The sequence below is a fragment of the Phragmites australis genome, chromosome 21 (genome assembly GCF_958298935.1).
Source record: "Phragmites australis chromosome 21, lpPhrAust1.1, whole genome shotgun sequence".
Lineage (NCBI taxonomy): Eukaryota > Viridiplantae > Streptophyta > Magnoliopsida > Poales > Poaceae > Phragmites > Phragmites australis.
In genome coordinates this window covers 14,549,603-14,570,162 of record NC_084941.1, presented here as the reverse complement: position 1 = coordinate 14,570,162, position 20,560 = coordinate 14,549,603, and positions in this window count along the sequence as shown.

Below are 20,560 nucleotides of genomic sequence, written 5' to 3'. Positions count from 1 at the left end.
CCCAGCCTCTCGGGGTATCTTACTCAACCCCGTCAAAATAGACTTTTAAGGTTTCTTTATTAACTCACTCACACCACCAAGCACACATCACTTTCCACACATTTCAAGAAACAATGTTAACACAAGTATTGATCACGATTCAGCAATTAAGCGGAGCAATCCTAAGCTTGCTAGTAATGAAGTAATCATCCAAACAATCAATATAGTTGATATTGGGGACCTTCTAGGGTTTCAACCCAATAAAGGTAAACAATGACAAGGCACGTCTTATACAAGTTAGATCATAACAATCTCAGCATTTTTAAATTAATAGCTTAAGCACGCATAGTATTATAGTTTAAATAGGCTATGCTGGTTGTGTTTGAAAACATAAGTGCAATATGGTCAATGATGTGGGACTTGCCTTTGCATAAGTCTTCTTCCTCTCCTTCCACATAGTCTGGGTCCTCGGGTTCCTTCTCAAACACTTCTCCTTCTAATATACGCAAAGTAACATCAATAAGTGTTTGATCGAGGTAAGTCTACACAAATTCCAAATGAGGAATGGACACTAAAGAAAGCGAATCTAGTTGTTCCAGAGGGATAGGCTCTACTGCTATTTACTTCTATGTGAATCAAAAGTATGAGGTCTAAACTATTATTCTACACTACTAAGTGTACTAGGTGTTGAAAGTGCATCTAGGCCCCCTAGTGGGTTTTGGTGGTTAAATGACAAAACAATTAAAGGACTAATAAGTTTATTGAGCTTGAATAGGTTTCTACTTTTATATGACAAAGTCAAGCTCATGCCAAATGAAGTATGTAAAAGTAAAGAAATGATGAGCATAGATTAAAAAGGACAAAAGAGACAAGGATGCGATTGCAATTATATGGTCCCATTGGTTGTTTTCTTGCACAATCAAAGAAATATTGAAAGTGCATAAAGATTGATCAAGATTTCAACACTAAGAAGAAAGGTGATCAAGAGCTTAGTATTTCAAGAGCTTCGCAAATCAAGAAAGATTTAGTTGGGAGCTTGTTTAGTCACAAAATTGGTATCTTGATCAAGGAAGCTTTAGTTGAGAGCTTGTTTGGTCACAAAGTTGGTATCTTGATCAAGAACTTTGCAAATCAAGGAAGCTTTAGTTGAGAGCTTGTTTGGTCACAAAGTTGGTATCTTGATCAACAAAGAAGACAAAGTGATCAAAGGCTTAGTTGATCAAGAAGAGTTTATATGGAAGCTTTCTTGGTCACAACATTAATATGTAGAAGATATTGAAATGAAGATTAAGTTGAAGAAATAGAATACATGAGTGCATATTGATGATGAAGAGATATGTGATCAAGAGCAATGGTAAATCAAAAGGAATTGCAACGATAGGTTGCTTGGTCACATGGATGGTATTCTTAATCAAGAAACAAGAAAAGTTGATCAAGAGCTTAGCAATTTAGGAAAAGTCAACATAGAAGCTTGTTTGATCATAAGATTGATATAAAAGCAAATATTTAAGCAATGATTATGTTATTGTAGAAATAGAATTCAATGAATGCATATTGTTGATGTGGGGCTATGTGTGATTCAAGATGGCAAGATGGTGAAGGGGTGGCAAATGACTTGGTTACGACGAACCATACGAGTGGAGAAGGGCAAGCAAATGGCTTGCCGTCGAGGGACCCATGCGATGGAGAAGGAGCAAGTATTAACCTAACGTCGAGGGACCGATCAAGGTCATAAGCAGTCACATGTTGTCGAGCATCAAATCATTATTAAATCATAAGGTTTAAGGTGGCTTGGGGATGTCAAGTTGATTCTTGACCATATATGTATTTAAGAATCCCAAGTAACAAGCTTAAGGAGGAAGTGCTCAAGAAGAAGAGACAAGAAAAGGTTGCACCCTCATGAAGTGAAATTGAAAAGAAGTGGCAAGTTGAAGTTGACCAAGCTCAAGAGGTTGAAATAGATTTCATATTTGACTTTGAGTATAGGTATGCCACTCTATCAAGAATGATGCAACATAGAATGGTTTGACATGTCTCGATGCTCAGACTAACCAAACCCAAGTACTAACTTGAGAGAAACACATGTCACAACACTTGCACCGCGTGATCTTGGAGCTTGTTTTTGTGTTGGGATGGATAGCCCTCCGAATAAGCTAGCCGTAGAGTCTAAGATCATCAAAATCAGAGTTTGTAGCAAAATGTTATGGCATTTTCATAGTGACCTGAGCAGTTTTGTTATGCCGCAGAGTGTCTGCACTTTTTTGTGGATAGTCCGCATTTTTGCAGAGGGTACACAAATTCCAGGTCTACCAGCTAGTTTTTTGAAACAACGGCTAGATGTGTTAAAGTCTGGAGTGTCCGCAAATTTTTACGGGGACTCCGCGCCTTTCTTACTGTAACGGCTAGTTCTTGTGTATGGGGTATTTATACCCCTCCCCTTTATTTGGAGGTGATGTCGATGCTAGTGCTGGTGTTTCTCATGTCCACAACTAAGGCAAAGGCTTGTAGAGCTCTTCCCAATGCCTCTTTGTGAGGTGTGTGCATGTTTTGTGAGAAATCCTAAGAGTTGGGTTGAGAGATTGGTGTTCGAGAGCACTAGAGAGAGCAATACATCCTTGAGCACTTGTGGGCTTCGTCAAGCAATTCATGAAGCATTTGTTACTCTTGGAGGTGAAGCCTCCTAGATGGCTAGGCATAGCCCGGTGATCTCTGTGCTTGTGATGAGTTGTAGGAAAGTTTGTGAAGGTCTATCTCGCCTCCACAAGGAAAGAGATCTAGCTGGTAGATCGAGGACGGTTGAAAGAGACTCGACTCTTTCAAGCTTCCTCAATGGAGACTTTGTTTTCACGGTGGTGAATCTGAAGTTCAGGAAACAAATCTTTGTGTCTGCACTTTGTTTGATTTGTGCTTTCCACTAGATCTACTTTGTTGTGCGTACTTGTAAGTGCAGGTGTTCTGTGGATCTGCTAGTGGACACTTCAAGTGTGTATCTCCTTGTTTAGTTTGAGCTAGAACTCATTAAACGTAGTTTACATTCAAGCTGTCTCTGTTTTTACGGAGGCTCCGCAAAAGTGCGGAGGCTCTGCAAAAGTGCGGAGTGTCCGCAAGACTTGCGGAGACTCTGCTTTTAACTAATCAGCTGCAAGCTTTTTTAAATTGCAAGGAAACACCTATTCACCCCCTCTAAGCGACATCTTAAAATTGCATCTAGGCCCCCTATATGGGTTTTGGATAATTCATGATAAAAGATTAAGGTATAATGTGTTTATTGAGGTTATGAAAAGGTTTTAGTCTTATTGAAGAAGTTAAACAACATTGGTGTCCCTCAAAAGGAAAAGAGAAGTGGCATGTAGTTACTCATTAGGTTTAAATTGTTTTTATTTTTGAACATGAGTTTAGGAATACCGTTCAATCAAGAGAGATGCATTTAGGTTGACTTGAAGATGTCTTAGTGCTCAAATGCTCTCTTAGACCAAATATGAGAGACACAATCACCCCACGGACACCCGGAAAAATTTTAGTGTTTGTTTGCAGCTAGAGTGTCCGGGCTGACCCGGAGTCTCCTAGGTTACCGGAACATCCGGGTAAGACTCTGGGCAGGGTGCTCGGGTAGAACCTAAGTGTTGAACCCAGAGTCTCTAGATTGTCCCGGATTCTGGTCAGTGCCCGGAGTCTACGGGTTAAACTCCAAGTCAAGCTCTCTGTTTGAGCTTGAGTGCCTAACCCGGAGTGTTCGGGTAGACCTGGATACTCCGGGATATGGTGAACGTCTTTATGGAGCTGCCGAAGGGCAACCTTGATACTCCGGGCCAGTACAAAAAGTACTGTAACGGCTAGTTTTGGGGGGTTGGGTTTAAATAACCCCTTCTCCCTCTCATTCATTGCTGCTGAACTAACTCGAAACAAAAGACTTCATTGCCTCTTTAGAGCCCTCCCACTCCCCTAGTGCACTAATTCTAGCAAGGATTTAAGAGTGTGGGTTGGAAAAGTGAGATTGAGTGCTAGTGAGCTTAAATCCATCTTTTGAGCCCTTGAGTTCTTCATCAAGCCATCGACTTGCATTCGTTACTCTTGGAGCTCCGAGCTCCTAGACGGTTAGGCGTCTCCCAGAGAGCACCCAAGCTTGTGGAGTATCCCAGGAAGTTTGTGAAGGTCATCCTTGCCTCTGCAAGGGAAAAGGAAGGTTGAGTAAGCCCCGAGCTCGATCTTTGTGGTCGCTCGGTGAGGATAAGGGTTGAGAGAGACCCGGCTCTTTGTGAGCACCTCAACGGAAACGTAAGATCGTTGGAACCAAACTTCAGGAAACAAATACTTGTCTTCTTTACTTTCTTGCATACTTTCTTATTCTAGTTAATCTTTTGGGCGATTTGCCCCAATCTACTTGTTTGTGAGTTTGTGACCACAAGTGGTTGTTGAAAAGAATCTCAGATACCAATTAGAACCTGTGGTAACTCATAGACTCAACTATATTCACTTAAATATTTATAGTTTTCGATTTCTTGTTATTTCTGGACTATCAGGGCTCACCTAGAGTATCGGGGTTCTGTACAACCTGTAGTCTCCAGATTGACCCAGACTATCCGGACTCTATGATCCGTTGTGAAGTTCTAAATTTCAGGAAACGCCTATTCACCCCCTCTAGGCGACATCACATACATTCAATTGGTATCAGAGCCTAACCTCCTACCTCCTACGAGGCTTCACCACTTGGACGATTTAAAGATGTTAGCGTCCGGGAAGAAGAGTCCGATGAGTCCAAAAGATGATCTTTCAACATCGGGTAATGGTAAAGGAAAGGGAGTTGCAATTGAGTTCAATTATGATAAATTGAATGCTTCAAATTCCTATATTTCCGTGCGATCCGGGCGAGTGCTATATTTTGATGGCATGTACTATGCTACCTGGATGTACAAAATGAAATTACATTTAATGTCCCTTCATCTAAGTATTTGGAAGATTGTTTGCACATGTTTTACATTGCTGGATGAAGATAAAGAGCTCACTCCCGATCAAAAGCAAAATCTATACCGTAATGCACAAGCCGCAAGTGTGTTACTTGGTGCTTTGAGTCCCGAGAAGTTTAATAAGGTGGATGGGCTTGAAGAAGCCAAAATGATATGGGACATACTTCAAGTCACACATGAAGGTACCACAAGTGTGAGGAAATCCAAGATAGAGTTGCTTGAAGGTAAATTAGGAAAATTTGTTATGGAGAATGATGAAACCCCTCAAGCCATGTATGACCGTATGAGGGGCTAGTAAACAAGATAAGAGGGCTAGGAAGTGAAGAGCTAGATGGTCACAAGGTGGTGCAAAGATTGCTAAGAACTTCGCACCAAGAAACCCCACCTTGGTCACTCTTATCAAAGAAAGAAGAAATTACAAGAGGTTTATACCAAGTGATGTGCTTGGTAGAATACTTGCTCATGAGCTTATGGAGTATTTGAAGATTACAAGTTTCCCAACCATGTATACAAACTCCATAAGGCGCTCTATGGGATGAATGCCTTAGGGATTTTTTTTATCAAGCAAGGTTTTGAAATAGTCAAAGCCGATTCTATTCTTTTCACTAAATATGTTGATAATGATTTATTTGTTTGCCAAATATATATCGATGACATTATATTTGGTTCTACTAATAAAATATTTTGTGAAGAGTTTAGTAGAATCATGACAAAAAGATTTAAAATGTCAATGATGGGCGAATTAAAGTTCTTTCTATGATTTCAAATCAAGCAACTCAAAGAAAGAACGTTCATATGTCAAACTAAGTACATCAATGACATGCTCAAGAAGTTGGACATGGAGAATGCCAAGCCAATCAAGACCCCAATGCAAGCTAATGGACATCTTGACCTAAAGAAAAATGGCAAGGCTATGGATCAAAAGGTATATTGCTCCATGATTGGTTCTCTGCTTTACCTTTGTGTATCTAGGTCTGATATTATGCTTAGTGTGTGCATGTGTGCAAGATTTTAAGCCGCTCCAAAAGAATGTCATTTAGTGGCCGTTAAGAGGATTCTTAGATATTTGGTTCATACTCCATACCTTGGCTTATGGTATCCTAAAGATTCATCCTTTGAACTTATCGGCCATTCAGATTCCGATTATGCCGGTTGCAAAGTGGATAGGAAGAGTACGTCAGGGACTTGCTAATTCTTGGTAGGTCCTTGGTGTCTTGGTCCTCATAGAAACAAATTTTTGTAGCCCCATCCACCGCCGAAGCCGAGTATATTGTTGCGGGCTCTTGTTGCGCACAAGTACTTTGGATGAGGAAAACCGTGAGAGACTATGGCTACAACATGACCAAAAGTCCCATTTTTGTGTGACAATGAGAGTACCATCAGAATAGCCAACAATCCCGTACAACACTCAAGAACAAAATATATAGACATCCCTCACCATTTCTTGAGAGACCACACAACCAAAGGGGATATTGATCACCATGTGAAAAACGAAAAGCAACTAGCCGATATCCTCACCAAGCCACTAGAAGAGCAAAGGTTTTGTGAGTTGAGAAGTGAGCTAAATATCCTAGATTCTCGCAACATGGCTTGATATACTGCATGCAATTGATTGTTTTAGCTTTGTAGCTTTGATAGCTAGAGGTTTGCGAAAAATTCTTTTGAGTGCTATTTTTGAAAATATTTGATTCTTTGATCTTATGATCATAATTTGCTACTTGTGATCATAGCTATGTAGTGTCATTTGTTGGTTGATCACAAGTGGTAAAAATATCTTATATGTCCATCAATCTATCTCCCAAAGATCCTCGTCGAATCTCATCTCCAAAATCTGTCTCAGCCTTTCTCCAGAACCCGGAGGGTCCGGCCTAGCTCGAAATATCCGGATTCTGGAGGCCCTTAGCCTCTGCTGGCTCTGTCGAGTTGATAGAACCCAGAGTCTCCGGGTCCATCCAGATACTCCTGATTCTGTCACTCAACCCAGAGTATCCGGGTTCCTCTCAGGGAGAGCTTCTCAGTTTGGAGTTCAAACCCAGCATGGAGTCTCCGGTCCACCCGAAGTCTCCGGGTTATACAGTCTATAACCTCCACCCTGAGAGAATACCTCTTCATTGCATCTTTTTCAACTCCTCTCTCCTCCTTCCACCGTGGTGATCCTCCCCCCTTGGTGATCTCAAGCTTCGATCATGGGATTCCATAGTTCTTCACCAAGAGACTTCCTCCTGTGCTCGGATTCTCCAGCCTACCCTCCGGATCGCCTTCGAGCACCTCGTTAAACCTAAAGGTACATCTCAAGTTCGATCCACCCGCTCTCTCAATACCATGCCTTAAAATCAAGTCCTTTTGGTAAAGATGCTCTATTTGTTTCCTAGATTCACATATCTTAAGGGATTGCAAAAGCATTAGACACATCCTTCTTAACCAAAGTTTTTGTCCTGGAATTGGGCATCTTGTAGTCTCTGGGTTGACCCAGATACTCCAAGTTGTCCAGAAGTTGCCTATCCAGTTTCTGTTCCTCAATTCATTCTTGAGCAAATCTTCTCATATCTCAAACATATCTTTCATGTGTATCTCAGGACTTCTTAAGATGGGAGAAGATTGTTTTGTTGGTCATGCATTTCATCGAAGAACAAAAGCCAGGTTTGATCTCTAGCACAAAGTGATGTTCCTCCACAGGAAACTGAGGGCAGTGGCAGTAGCAATGGCAGTGGTAGCCGTGGTGGATATGGTCACGTTCGCAAGGCTGTTTAGAAGGTATTGGTTTCATCAGGAGGTATTCACATTAATGAGCCAGCACCAACCACAAATGTGCCTCGTGGCAGAACAAAGATGCAAGCAATGAGAGGGAGAGGAAAAGGAAAGGCTTTGCCTCTGGTTCAAGGACTCAAAGGCAAGATGATATTGAAGAGGAACAAGAGGAGCAAGAGGAAAATCCTATTTTGGACCCTTTGAAGCTTCATAGGCCCTATAGGACTTATGCAGGAAACTAGATGCCTAGAGCGGTAGTTGATTACATGAAGAAATGAAGCGATTGAAAGAGAGATAGATATGGAGATCCTTTCTTATATGAGAAGAATATGTCAGATCATCATTTTTGGAATGATTTCTAAGCTGATTTTTATGAGATGGTGATCCTCAGAAAGAAAAATCCAGTCACACCAATGCAGTGGATAGATTGAGATTACATGGCAAATAAGGATGATCCTGCTTTCAATGAAGTAATTTCAGCTTGTGAGGACAAGAGGGTCAATAACATCATGGGTCTAAAGTATGATTGGAGTGTGGAAGTCATAGCACAGTTCTATACCACTCTTTACTATGATGATGAGGAAAACCAAACCATGTTTTGGATGATCGAAGGAGAGCAATACAAGATCTCATATCGGACTTTCGCTCGCTTGCTTGGATTTGATGTCCGTGACGTGAGCAAGACAAAGATTCATGTTGAAGAACAACTCTCCACCGAAGATATGCATTTTATGTATGAAAATCATGGTGAAGTGACATATGGCTCAACTAAAGGCATGAGGCCTTTTTACAAGTGTCTAAATTCCTTATTCTGTCTCATTTTAAATCCTAAAAGTGGTGATGTCATTATGGTTCAAGGTATATCAAGAAATTTACTTGCTAGAATGTACAATGAAGGTGATCCGTTTAGTGTGATGGACTTTCTTTGGGAGGAAATCCACATTACCTCTTACACACCTAGCAAGAGTTGTGTCTATGCACCATACATCATGTACATGATTGAAAAGGTCACAAAGAAAAACTTCTTCAAGGAAGTGGAGCATGAGCCCTATAGGATGAGGTTAGTGAGCTCCAAGTCAACTTCATCTATTCCACTGTTGCCTCCTTTGGCTCCTCCAAGGTCAGCTCCTAGTGAAGCAGAAAGGGTGGCACCAAGACGAACATCTTCCTTGCGTGGCTCTTCATCTTTTATCAAGAATGCACTCAAGGCCATTTTCAATGTCTGCACTCATAGTGTCGTGAAGATAAAAGAGGAGAAAGACAACACCAATATGAGGTTGAGGAAGGTTGAGGAGAGGCAAAAGGCTATTTATGCTAATTTGAGGATTGAGCCTTCTTGCTCTTCAATCACCTTCGAAGAAGAAGTAAGTGAGCCTGAAACCTTTGAAAACCAGTGGGCTTGGAATGATGAGGCCCAGGATGCTGCAAGAGGTGCTGAAACTTCACATGCTTAAGGAGAAGAAGAAGATACCGAAGAAGAGGAAGAACACTTGGAAGGCGTCAAGGATAGCACTCCTAAATAGGATGATGGTAGCGGCAGTGGAGATGGGGATGGGGACTATGAATAAGGCAACGTGTAGATATTCATCTTTGCTTCTCTTCCTTTTTGGTGCTTGATGCCAAAAGGGTAGGAAAATTCTTGAGTTAGCTCAGCACTATCTATTCTGCTCCAACCTGGAGTGTCCGGGTTCTGAGCATGTTCTGTGTCCAGTTCAAAATTCTTAATCTTTATCAGTTCCATTGGACGTGTAAGACTTTTCTAGTAATGTGTGATGAACTATGTGTGTGCTTGCCGTTGAACTTTAAACTCGTAAGACTCTATTCATGTTAGTGTGATGCTTATGGTATTCTATGGTGTAATGTTTGTTTCTCTCTTCCTTTATGTGATATATCATGTCATGTGCATCACATAGTGTCATATTCACTCACACTAGTAGCACCCCATGGATGAGCTCTTGCGAATTTCTTTAAATATGTGCATTTGATCTCAAAATTCAAATTCTAATCAATGCACATATTTAGGGGGAGCTCACATATATCTTAGAATTCAAAATTCTTTAATTCAGTTATAATTTGTAACGTTTAATCGTGTTGTCATCAATCACAAAAAGGGAGAGATTGAAAGTGCATCTAGACCCCCAATGTGGGTTTTGGATAATTGATGACAAAAGATTAAGCGACTAATGTGTTTATTGAGGTTATGAATAAGTTTTAGTCCCATTGGAGGAGTTAAACGATATTGGCATCCCTCAAAAGGAAAAGAGAGGTGGCATGTAGTTACTCATTAGGTTTAAATTGTTTTTTATTTTTGAACATGAGTTTAGGAATGTCATTCTGTCAAGAGGAATGCGTTTAGGTTGACCTAAAGATGTTTCATTGCTCAAATGACTCTTTTAGGCCAAATATGGGTGACACAATCATCCCACGGACACCGGAAAAGTTTTAGTCTTTGTTTGTATCCGGAGTGTTCGGGCTGACTCGGAGTCTCCAGGTAAGGCTCTAGGCAGGGTGCTCAGGTAGAACCTAAGTGCTGAACCCGGAGTCTCCGGGTTGTCCCGGATACTCTAAATTCTGATCAATGGCCCGAAGTCTCTGGGTTAAACTCCGAGTCAAGCTCTTTGTTTGGGCTTGAGTGCCCAACCTGGAGTCTCCGGGTAAACCCGGATACTACAGGATATGGTGAAGGTCCGGACCCTCCGGATAAGGCTACGGACAGGGTCTCTGTGGAGCTTTCAAAGGCTATCCCGGATACTTCTGGTGAACTCGGATACTCTGGGTTAGTACAAAAAGTACTTTAATAGCTAGTTTTTGGGGGCAGGGTTTAAATACCCCATTCCCCCTTTCATTCATTGCCACTGAACCAACTCGAAACAAAAGACTTCGTTGTCTCTTTAGAGCCCTCCCACTCCTCTAATGCATTAATTCTAGCAAGGATTTGAGAGTGTGGGTTGAAAAAGTGAGATTGAGTGCTAGTGAGCTTAAATCCATCTTTCGAGCACTTGAGCTCTTCGTCAAGCCATCGACTCGCATTCGTTACTCTTGGAGTTCTGAGCTCCTAGACCGGTAGGCATCACCAGGAGAGCACCTAAGCTTGTGGAGTACACCAGGAAGTTTGTGAAGGTCATCCTCACCACCGCAAGGGAAGAGGAAGGTTGAGTAAGCCCCGAGCTCGATCTTTGTGGTCCCTCGATGAGGATAAAGGTTGAGAGAGACCTAGCTCTTTGTGAGCACCTCAATGGAGACGTAGGATCATAGGATCCGAACTTCAGAAAACAAATACTTATCTTCTTTACTTTCTTGCATACTTTCTTCTTCTAGTTAATATTTTTGGTGATTTGCCCCGATCTACTTGTTTGTGATTTTGTGACCGCAATTGGCTGTTGAAAAGAATCTTATATATCAATTAGAACATGTGGTAACTCATAGACCCAACTAGATTCGCTTAAATATTCATAGTTTTTGATTTCCTATTATTTCCAGACTCACTCGGAGTATCCGCGTCCTGTACAACCCGGAGTCTCTGGATTGACCCGGAGTATCCGGACTCTGTAATCTGCTGTGATGTTTTAAATTTTAAGAAACACCTATTCACTCTCCCCCTCTAGACGACATCACATACATTCACAGATCGATCCTTTCAATTGGTATCAGAGCCAAGGCTCTCAATTTCGGGCTTAACCGCCTTGAGAGAAGATGTTGACTGTCAGTGATGTATCTTTAGAACCTCTTTTGTTAGATGGTTCAATTTATTCTTTGTGGTCCGCTTGTGTGCATAGTATTTTTTAGGTCATGGGTTCTCAATTTGATATTGTAGATGTGAGCATTTCTCCTCCTAGTATTGACTGGTTCAATTTATCCAAAGAGGAGAGAAATGCATATATCTCAATGCTCAAGCTACTAATGTTTTAATTCATGCTATGAGTGAAGATATGTTTAACTGCATAATGCTCGAGGATTGTAGTATGCTTGAGGATGCTAATCTCATTTGAACAACTCTTAAAGAAAGATATGATAAGTCCAAAAGTGATGATGAAGTGCTCTTCGATGGTGAAGATGACTTTGCCACATTCACCTCCTCATCAATATATAATTATTACCAAGGTAATGAAATGGTGAGTAGGAACAATGGCCTTACTTTTGGTACTTCTACTTCCTCTAGTTTTTTGTGAAACTAACATTTTAAAGGAAGAAGAAGGTTGTGGTCACCACCGGCTAAGTGAAGAATCAACCTCACCTAGATACTCACTTTGTTTTGCTGAAGACCACATGTGCTATATAGCAATAAACAAGAAGAGGCTGGGCAAGGAGGTGGAAAGTGAGAGTGAAGATGAGAGTGAGGATGATAGTGATGATAAAACTGAAGATCAAGACCTTGAATTTGATCACTTAAACAAGAAGGACAAGCTAAAAGTGATGAAGCTCTTTAAGATCATATAGTGACAAGAGGAAGACTGTGAGAAGAAAAAAGAGTGCCTCATTAAGAAGATTAAAGAGTTGAAGAATTTGACCAAAGAGCATGAAGAGCTTAAGTGCTCTCATGCATCCTTAGTCAATAGGTATGAAAAATGATCAATTGAGCATACTTATGTGTAGTTCAATTAGAGAGAGAAAATTGTGAGCTAAAGGCTCAACTTGAAGAGCTCACTAGCCAGCATGTGGCTTTGCAAAAAATCATGATGAGCTTGTGTGCTCTTATAAAAATCTTGCGGACTCACATGCCATGCTAGAAATAGCTCATGAGGTTGTGATAACAACGGTAAAATTCTACCAACCTTACATGCACAAGTGCACATGCTCACTAGTTCATGTTGTATTAGCTTGTGCTAACCTTGTTGCTCTCAAGCAAACTTTTACCCGACCACTACATGTGACTTGGGTCATATAGATAAAAATGAGAAGTACAACGATCATGAACTTGATGCAAAATCCAACAAGAAGAACAAGTCCAATAATATCAAGATCAAGGGGCAAGAACAAAAGAAGAACAAGGCTCTCATCACATGCTTCAAGTTCAAGAGGGAGGATCACCATGTGAGAGATTGCTCCTTGAAGAAGAAAGAGAAGGACATGAGCAAGAGCCAATATAAAAAGATGACCCATGTCAAGTGGTTTAAGTGCTCAAGAATGGGATACTATGCCTCTATGTGTTCCAACAAGGTCTATGACAAGACCACACTTCCAAAGATGGAAACAAGAAGAAGCAAGAGCAAGTGCTATGTATGCAATAAGAAGGGACATTAAGTTGCATCATGCCCCTACATAAAGAATGAAGGCCTTATGTCATGAAGGAAGAGGCTCACAGGCAAGGAAGCAAGCAAGAAGCAAGATGAGAAGTGGCAATAGGTGAAATCAAGCCTCAAGAGCCCCAAGAGCGATAAGTGGCCAATAATGATGAAGTTCATCCATCTTTATCAACTCAAGTGGAGCCACCTATATCAAGTCAAGATCAAGACAAAGTACATGATGACTCCAACAAATTGCTTGATAATGATGAAGTGGATGACATTCAACCCCAATCCCAAGTGTCACATCTAAGAGTCCATCAAATAATCCAAAGAGATCACCCGATTGACAACATTCTCGATGACATACAAAAGGGGGTACCCACTCATTATAGAATTGCAAATTTTTGTAAATATTACTCTTTTGTTTCCTCCTTGGAACCGTTGAAGGTGGAAGATGCACTTGGTGATCCGTATTGGGTGGTGACCATTCAAGAAGAGCTCTCAACAACTTCAAAAGAAATGAAGTTTGGTTATTGGTGGAAAGACCAAATCAAAACGTGATTGGCACTAAATGGGTCTTCCGGAACAAACAATATGAGAACATGATCGTTACGATAAACAAGGCAAGGTTGGTTACTAAAGGCTTCATGCAAATAGAAGGTTTAGATTTTGGTGAGACTTATGCTCCCGTAGCTAGGCTTGAATCAATTCGTTTATTACTTACCTGTGCTACTCACCATGATTTCTAGTTGTATCAAATGGATATGAAGAGCGCTTTTCTCAATAGACCAATCTCCAAATTGGTGTTTGTGGAGCAACCACCCGGATTTGAAGATTACATGTTTTCCAACCATGTATAGAAACTCCATAAGTCATTTTATGGGCTTAAATAAGTACCTAGATCATGGAATGAATATCTTAAGAATTTTCTTAGCAAGAAAGGTTTTGAAATAGGCAAAGACAATTCTACTCTTTTCACTAAATATGTTAATAATAATTTATTTGTTTGCCAAATATATGTCAATGACATTATATTTAGTTCTACTAATAAAATATTTTGTGAAGAGTTTAGTAGGATCATGACAAAAAGATTTGAAATGGCAATGATGGGTGAATTAAAGTTCTTTCTAGGATTTCAAATCAAACAACTCAAAGAAGGAACGTACATATGTCAAACTAAGTACATCAATAACATGCTCAAGAAGTTGGACATGGAGAATGTCAAGCCAATCAAGACCCCAATGTAAGCTAATGGACATCTTGACCTAAATAAAAATAGCAAGGCTATGGATCAAAAGGTATATCGCTCCATGATTGGTTCTTTGTTTTACCTTTGTGCATCGAGACCCGATATTATTCTTAGCTTGCGCATGTGCGTAAGATTTCAAGCCGCTATAAAAGAGTGCCATTTAGTGGTTGTAAAGAGGATTCTTAGATATTTAGTTCATACTCCATACCTTGGATTATGGTATCCTAAAGGTTCATCCTTTGAACTTATCGACTATTCAAATTCCGATTATGCCGGTTGCAAAGTGGATAGAAAGAGTACGTCAGGGACTTGCCAATTCTTGGGTAGGTCCTTGGTGTCTTGGTCCTCAAAGAAACATGGCTTGGATACCAAAATATGCTTAAAAGGGCTAAATAGGTACTTGGAGGTATATTGAAGACTTGGCTTTCTTGAGAGGAACTATATTGGACATCTCATTTCAAGATTCTTTCAAATTGGGCTTTCTCATGATATTTGGAAAGAAGTGCCAAAAGTGTGGATTATTGCTTTATTTCAATCTTCAATGATATCTTAGTAACAAATACCTAACTCTGGGCTATCTAGCCACTTAGCTTAGCATATGTGCTGATGTTCATAAATTTTCATGGTTGTGAGCACTTGAAGGTGGCTAGGTAAAATTTGAGTAAAATTTATACTTTGTATAATATTATACTTTTAATGGCTCTCTAGTAGAGCAATATTTTATTAATAGTATAGGCGATGGATACATGGTGATGGCAATCAAGAAGCTATTCATGGAAGAAGTGAAGCTTCAAAGAAGCTCGAGATTAAAAGAAGGCTGAAGAAGATGAAGAAAATGATCAAATTCCTTTAGCTGCGGCATAATGCAGAGAGTCCACACATTGCCAAAATGGTGGCCAAGCCCGAGTTCATGATCAAGGTCAAGGTCAAGATCAACCCGATGAGGACTCCAATGAATTTCTAGAAGAATGATGAAGAAGGTCCAAGTCAAGATCAATCTAAAAGGGTCACATTCAAGAATCCAAGAGACTACCTCATTAACTGTATTCATGAAGACATTTGAAAAAGAAGTGACATTCAGGATAAAAGAAGCACTTGAGGACCTATATTAGTTGATGACCTTGCAAGAAAAGCTAAATCACTTCAAAGGAATGAATTGGACCATTGTTGAGAAGACCAAGTAAAAGGTCATGATTGGAATCATATTGATCTTCCATAGCAAACAAGATATGGATAATACTTGTTCACATCTTTGAAGAATAAAATGAATTTCAAGCAAAAGAAGCCAAGTGTGAAGATCAAATGAAGTGGGAGAGCACACCATTTAATTCTACAGGGTTCCATTCATAAAAGCTCATATATGGTAGATTTCTAAATCATCATTCACATCTTATAATACTCTACATGCTTTCATAGTTGTAAGTAGTTCTTGGCAAAGTTTTTTTTTAAAAATCACTTTTGTGCTTTGGTCTAAAATATAGGGTACACTCCTCTTGAGTCTTAAATGAATTTGTGCATATCTCAAGAAATTCAAATACTAGGATGCGCATATTTTGGGGGAGCTTATCCTATGTTGTGTGATCTTGAGACTAACTTGTTTACAATTGAAATTTGTGTTTAGTCTCATGAAAAGTGAAAAACACCCTCGAAGGCATGCAAAATTCTCTCTATTTTAATTGATACTTCATTGCATCTTTTTTTACTTCCTTCTATAATATAGATAAAATTCCTCTTATGACTTAAATATTTAATGGTGTACATAAACTTGTTTTCCATCATAGGTTTCAGACTACTTTAAGAGAGAATTTAGTCTATATTATGAGGTTTCATGAATAATTGTTCCACCTGTCTTCCACATCCAAAGGATCATTGTTCGTGAAACTCTCCTTTGTGCTTTTAATGCTTTCTCTTTTCTATGTGTTGCATCGAGGTTTTTCCAAGTACTTTTAAGTTGGCTTCAAAATTCTTATATATGAGTCATGGTCCCTTCAAGTGTGAGTCATGTTTCTTCCAAGTACTTTCAAGTTGGCTTCAAAGTCCTTCATTTGGTGTCACTGCAATTGAGATCATAATCAGGATCGAATCAAGTAAAGTTGTAAGAAGAACAAGATCACTTGGTTGGATGAAATCAAAAGAAAAAAGGGATAATAACGGATCAAGAGGGAATTGAATTTTCATGACAACCAAACAATGAGGATGAAGTGAATCATTTAATCTCCTTCATTGTAAGGTTTTGAGGTTCATGAATGCAAGCTTTACTTTCCGGTCCTTAAATTCCTTTCTTTTGGTAAAGTTTGCTTGCTTGAACTAAGATATAGTGTCAACTTCTCCCTTGACCTCTTTTTGAGAATGTGCAGGAGTATACTTTGTGTATTCTTGTATGCACACCTTAAGGAGGAGTTTAGTCTATATCTGGTGGGACTAATGCTTTTTTTCAAGTTTATGTTGTATAGTCTCACTTGTTCAAGAAAGGAAGATATCAAAGGAAGAGGAATGGTTTTCAAGGAATTTTCAGATGCTCCGTAATTATCTAGGAGGTCTTGGTCTTTATAAATTGGGTACTTTGGTTTAATACAAGATGGTCTGATTCTTACCATGGAATTGGATTTGACTGAGTTGGAGGAAGAAAAAAGAATTTGGTTTCCTATACAAGCCCTCCACTCTAGAGCTCATCAAATATCCAAGAGATCATCCCATTGATCATCCATGACCATATCTTCAAAGGATGGCAATTCCTAGTTCACAACTTGCAAATTTTATGAATTTTACCTTGTTTTCTCCCTGTGAGCTGCTTTAGGTAACGAAAGAACTAGAAATTCATGTTGGAGCTTCGACATGCAAGAGAAACTCAAGTTCACCACAAGACATCGAGTGATGGAATTCATCACTCAAATCAATGAAGCTTCACTTGATATGAGGATTATCAAAATTACCTATATCATATGTGATCTACATGCCTATGTAGCAGTAAGAGTTTCTTGGCATAAATTCAATTTTGCAAATTTCTTATGCCTTGACCGAGATGAAGGGTAAACTCCTCTAGACTCTAAATTAAATCAAGTGCATGTCTCAAGTAATTCAAGTACTTGATGCACATATTAAGGAGAGAGCCTATCCTATGTGTTGTGTCTTTGAGACTAACTTTTTCTTCTAGTGAATTTATGTAGTCTCTTGGTGAGAATGAGTTTCTCAAGGGTATGCTACCTTAACTCAATCCAAATTGGTAAAAGTATCTCTCAATTTCAATTGGATTGCATTTTTATCTCTTGTATAGCTACTCTCCATAATATAGCTTAAATTCCCTTGTTTGGACTTAATTGATCAAAAGTGCATATGTACGTGTCTTCCATATACATATGTATGCATTATCAAAAGGGGGGAATTTAGTCAATGTTAAGAGGTTTCACCATTTAATTATTCACTTACCTTCCACATCCAAAGGGTCACTAAATGTGAAACTCTAGCTTGTGTAATTTGATGCTATCTCTTGTCTTTGTGAGTAAATCAAGGTGATATAAAAATGAGATAGCACATGGGTTTCAAAATTGACAATATACAAGTTATTGGGTTGTCTTCACCTAAACAAAAATTGTGAGGCTTAGAACAAAGGTGCAACTCTCCATGAATTCTTGTATTACCTTTATGAATCTAGGCCTTGGACTGTGTGCAAAATTTTGAGTCACCATGAGTTTGTCTTTTTGTGGCGATTAGAGAATTATTTAGATATTTGGTTGATACCTCTTTTTATGATGATAACATGAGTTTTTCTCGTGTTAAAAATGCCATCTAAGTGACGTATGAGCTAACTTTGCTGATTTCTCAAAATCTTGTCTTAGGGTGTTGCATACTTTGTTTGGTAGAATAAATATGCTAAACCATTATCCCACTCTTGCCTTCACTTTTTTACCTTAATTTCTTCCATTTGGTGGAAAGATCTTTTTGGAGATTGATGCCAAAGGAGAGAGATTTTGGGGGAGAGTGTAAGGGGGAAACATTGATTCGTAGATTTAAAGGTGTAAGGGGGAGGTATATAAGTTTCTTTTTCAAATTTGCATGGTGTGTGCTAAACTCGCTGGACTTGTTTATGAACTAAGGTACTCATCATGTTAGTATGTGGTCATATGTTTTGTGCTGTGATACCTTTTTAGTTTCTACGAAATTTGTGAAGAATTTGCAAATTTGAATGGAGGTTCCACACTTTTGGAGTTACGGAGGCACCATATCTGATTACGGATTGTCCGTAGTTTGAAGAGACTCAACTTTCTATTGTTGCGTATATCTTGTCATATGCATCATAAATACTTATGTTCACATACACCTTGTGCACCCTACGGATGCTAAGATATAGGGGGAATTCCTATACTTCACCTTAAATAATGTGCATCTGGCATTTGAGGCCAAAATTTAAAATTCATTCAATGTACACATTTAGGGGGAGCTCTCGATATTTGAGGATTCAAAATCTTATTTTTATCAACCATTTGTAAACTTTAATTGTATTGTTATCAATCACCAAAAAGGGGGAGATTGAAAGTGCATCTAGACCCCTTAGTGGGTTTTGGTGGTTGAATGACAAAATAATTGAAGGACTAATAAGTTTGTTGAGCTTGAATAGGTTTTTACTAATGACAAAGTCAAGCTAATGTCATATGAAGTATGTAAAAGTAAAGAAATGATGAGAAAAGATTAAAAAGGACAAAAGAGACAAGGATGCAATTGCAATTATATGGTCCCATTGGTTGTTTGCTTGCATAATCAAAGGAATATTGAAAGTGCATAAAATTGATCAAGATTTCAACACTAAGAAGAAAGGTGATCAAGGGCTTAGTATTTCAAGAGCTTCGCAAATCAAGAAAGATTTAGTTGGGAGCTTGTATAGTCACAAAATTGGTATCTTGATCAAGAAAGAAGACAAGTGATCAAAAGCTTAGTTGATCAAGAAGAGTTTATATGGAAGCTTGCTTGGTCACAACATTAATATAAAGAAAGATATTAAAATGAAGAGATATGTGATCAACTAAGCTATTGATATGTGATCAACTAAGCTATTGTGAAATAGAATACATGAGTGCATATTGCTGATGAAGAGATATGTGATCAAGAACAATGGTAAATCAAAGGGAATTGCAATGATAGGTTGCTTGGTCACATGGATGGTATTTTTGATCAAGATATAAGAACAATGATCATGCTATTATAGAAATGGAATTCAATGAATGCATATTGTTGATGTGAGACTATGTATGTGACTCAAGATGGCAAGATGGTGATGGGGTGGCAAATGGCTTGGCTAAGAAGGACCATGCAAGCAGAGAAGGGCAATCAAATGGCTTGGTGCTGAGGGACCCATGCGATGGAGAAGGAGCAAGTATTGGCATAACGCCGAGGGACCGATCAAGGCCATAAGCAGTCATATGTTGTCAAGTATCAAATCATTGTTGAAGCATAAGGTTTAAGGGTGCTTGAGGATGTCAAGTTGATTCTTGACCATATGTGTTTAAGAATCCCAAGTCTCAAGCTCAAGGAGTAAGTGCTCAAAAAGAAGAGACAAGAAAAGTTTGCACCCTCATGAAGTGAAATTGAAAAGAAGTGGCAAGTTGAAGTTGACCAAGCTCAAGAGGTTGAAATAGATTTCATATTTGACCTTGAGTATACGTACGCCACTTTATCAAGAGGGATGCGACATAGAATAGTTTGATAAGTCTCGGTGCTCAAACTAACCAAACCCAAGTATAAACTTGAGAGAAACACATGCACAACACTTACACTGGTGCTCTTAGAGCTTGTTTTTGGTTGGGATGGATAGCCCTCTAAGTTCGTAGCGGAAAGTTATGGCCTTTTCACTACAGTGACCTGGGCTGTTTTGTTAAGCTGCAGAGTGTCTGCACTTTTTTTGCGGAGGGTCCACAAATTTCAGGTCTAACGGCTAGTTTTTTTAAACAACGGCTAGTTGTGTTAAAGTCCGGGGTGTCCGCAACTTTTCGCGGAGACTCCTCACCTTTTTTACTGTAATGGCTAGTTCTTATCTATGGGGTAATACCCCCTCCCCTTCATTTGGAGATGGTGCTGATACTAGTGCTGGTGTTTCTCATGTCCACAACTAAGGTAAAGGCTTGTAGAGCTCTTCCCAACCCCTCTTTGTGAGGTGTGTATGTGATTTATGAGAAATCCTAAGAGTTGGGTCGAGAGACTGGTGTTTGAGAGCACAAGAGAGAGCAATCCATCCTTGAGCACTTGTGGGCTTCGTCAAGCAATTCGTGAAGCATTTGTTACTCTAAGAGGTGAAGCCTCCTCGATGGCTAGGCATAGCCTGGCGAGCTCCCGTGCTTGTGGTGAGCCGCGGGAAAGTTTATGAAGGTCTATCTTACCTCCGTAAGGAAAGAGATCAAGCTAGT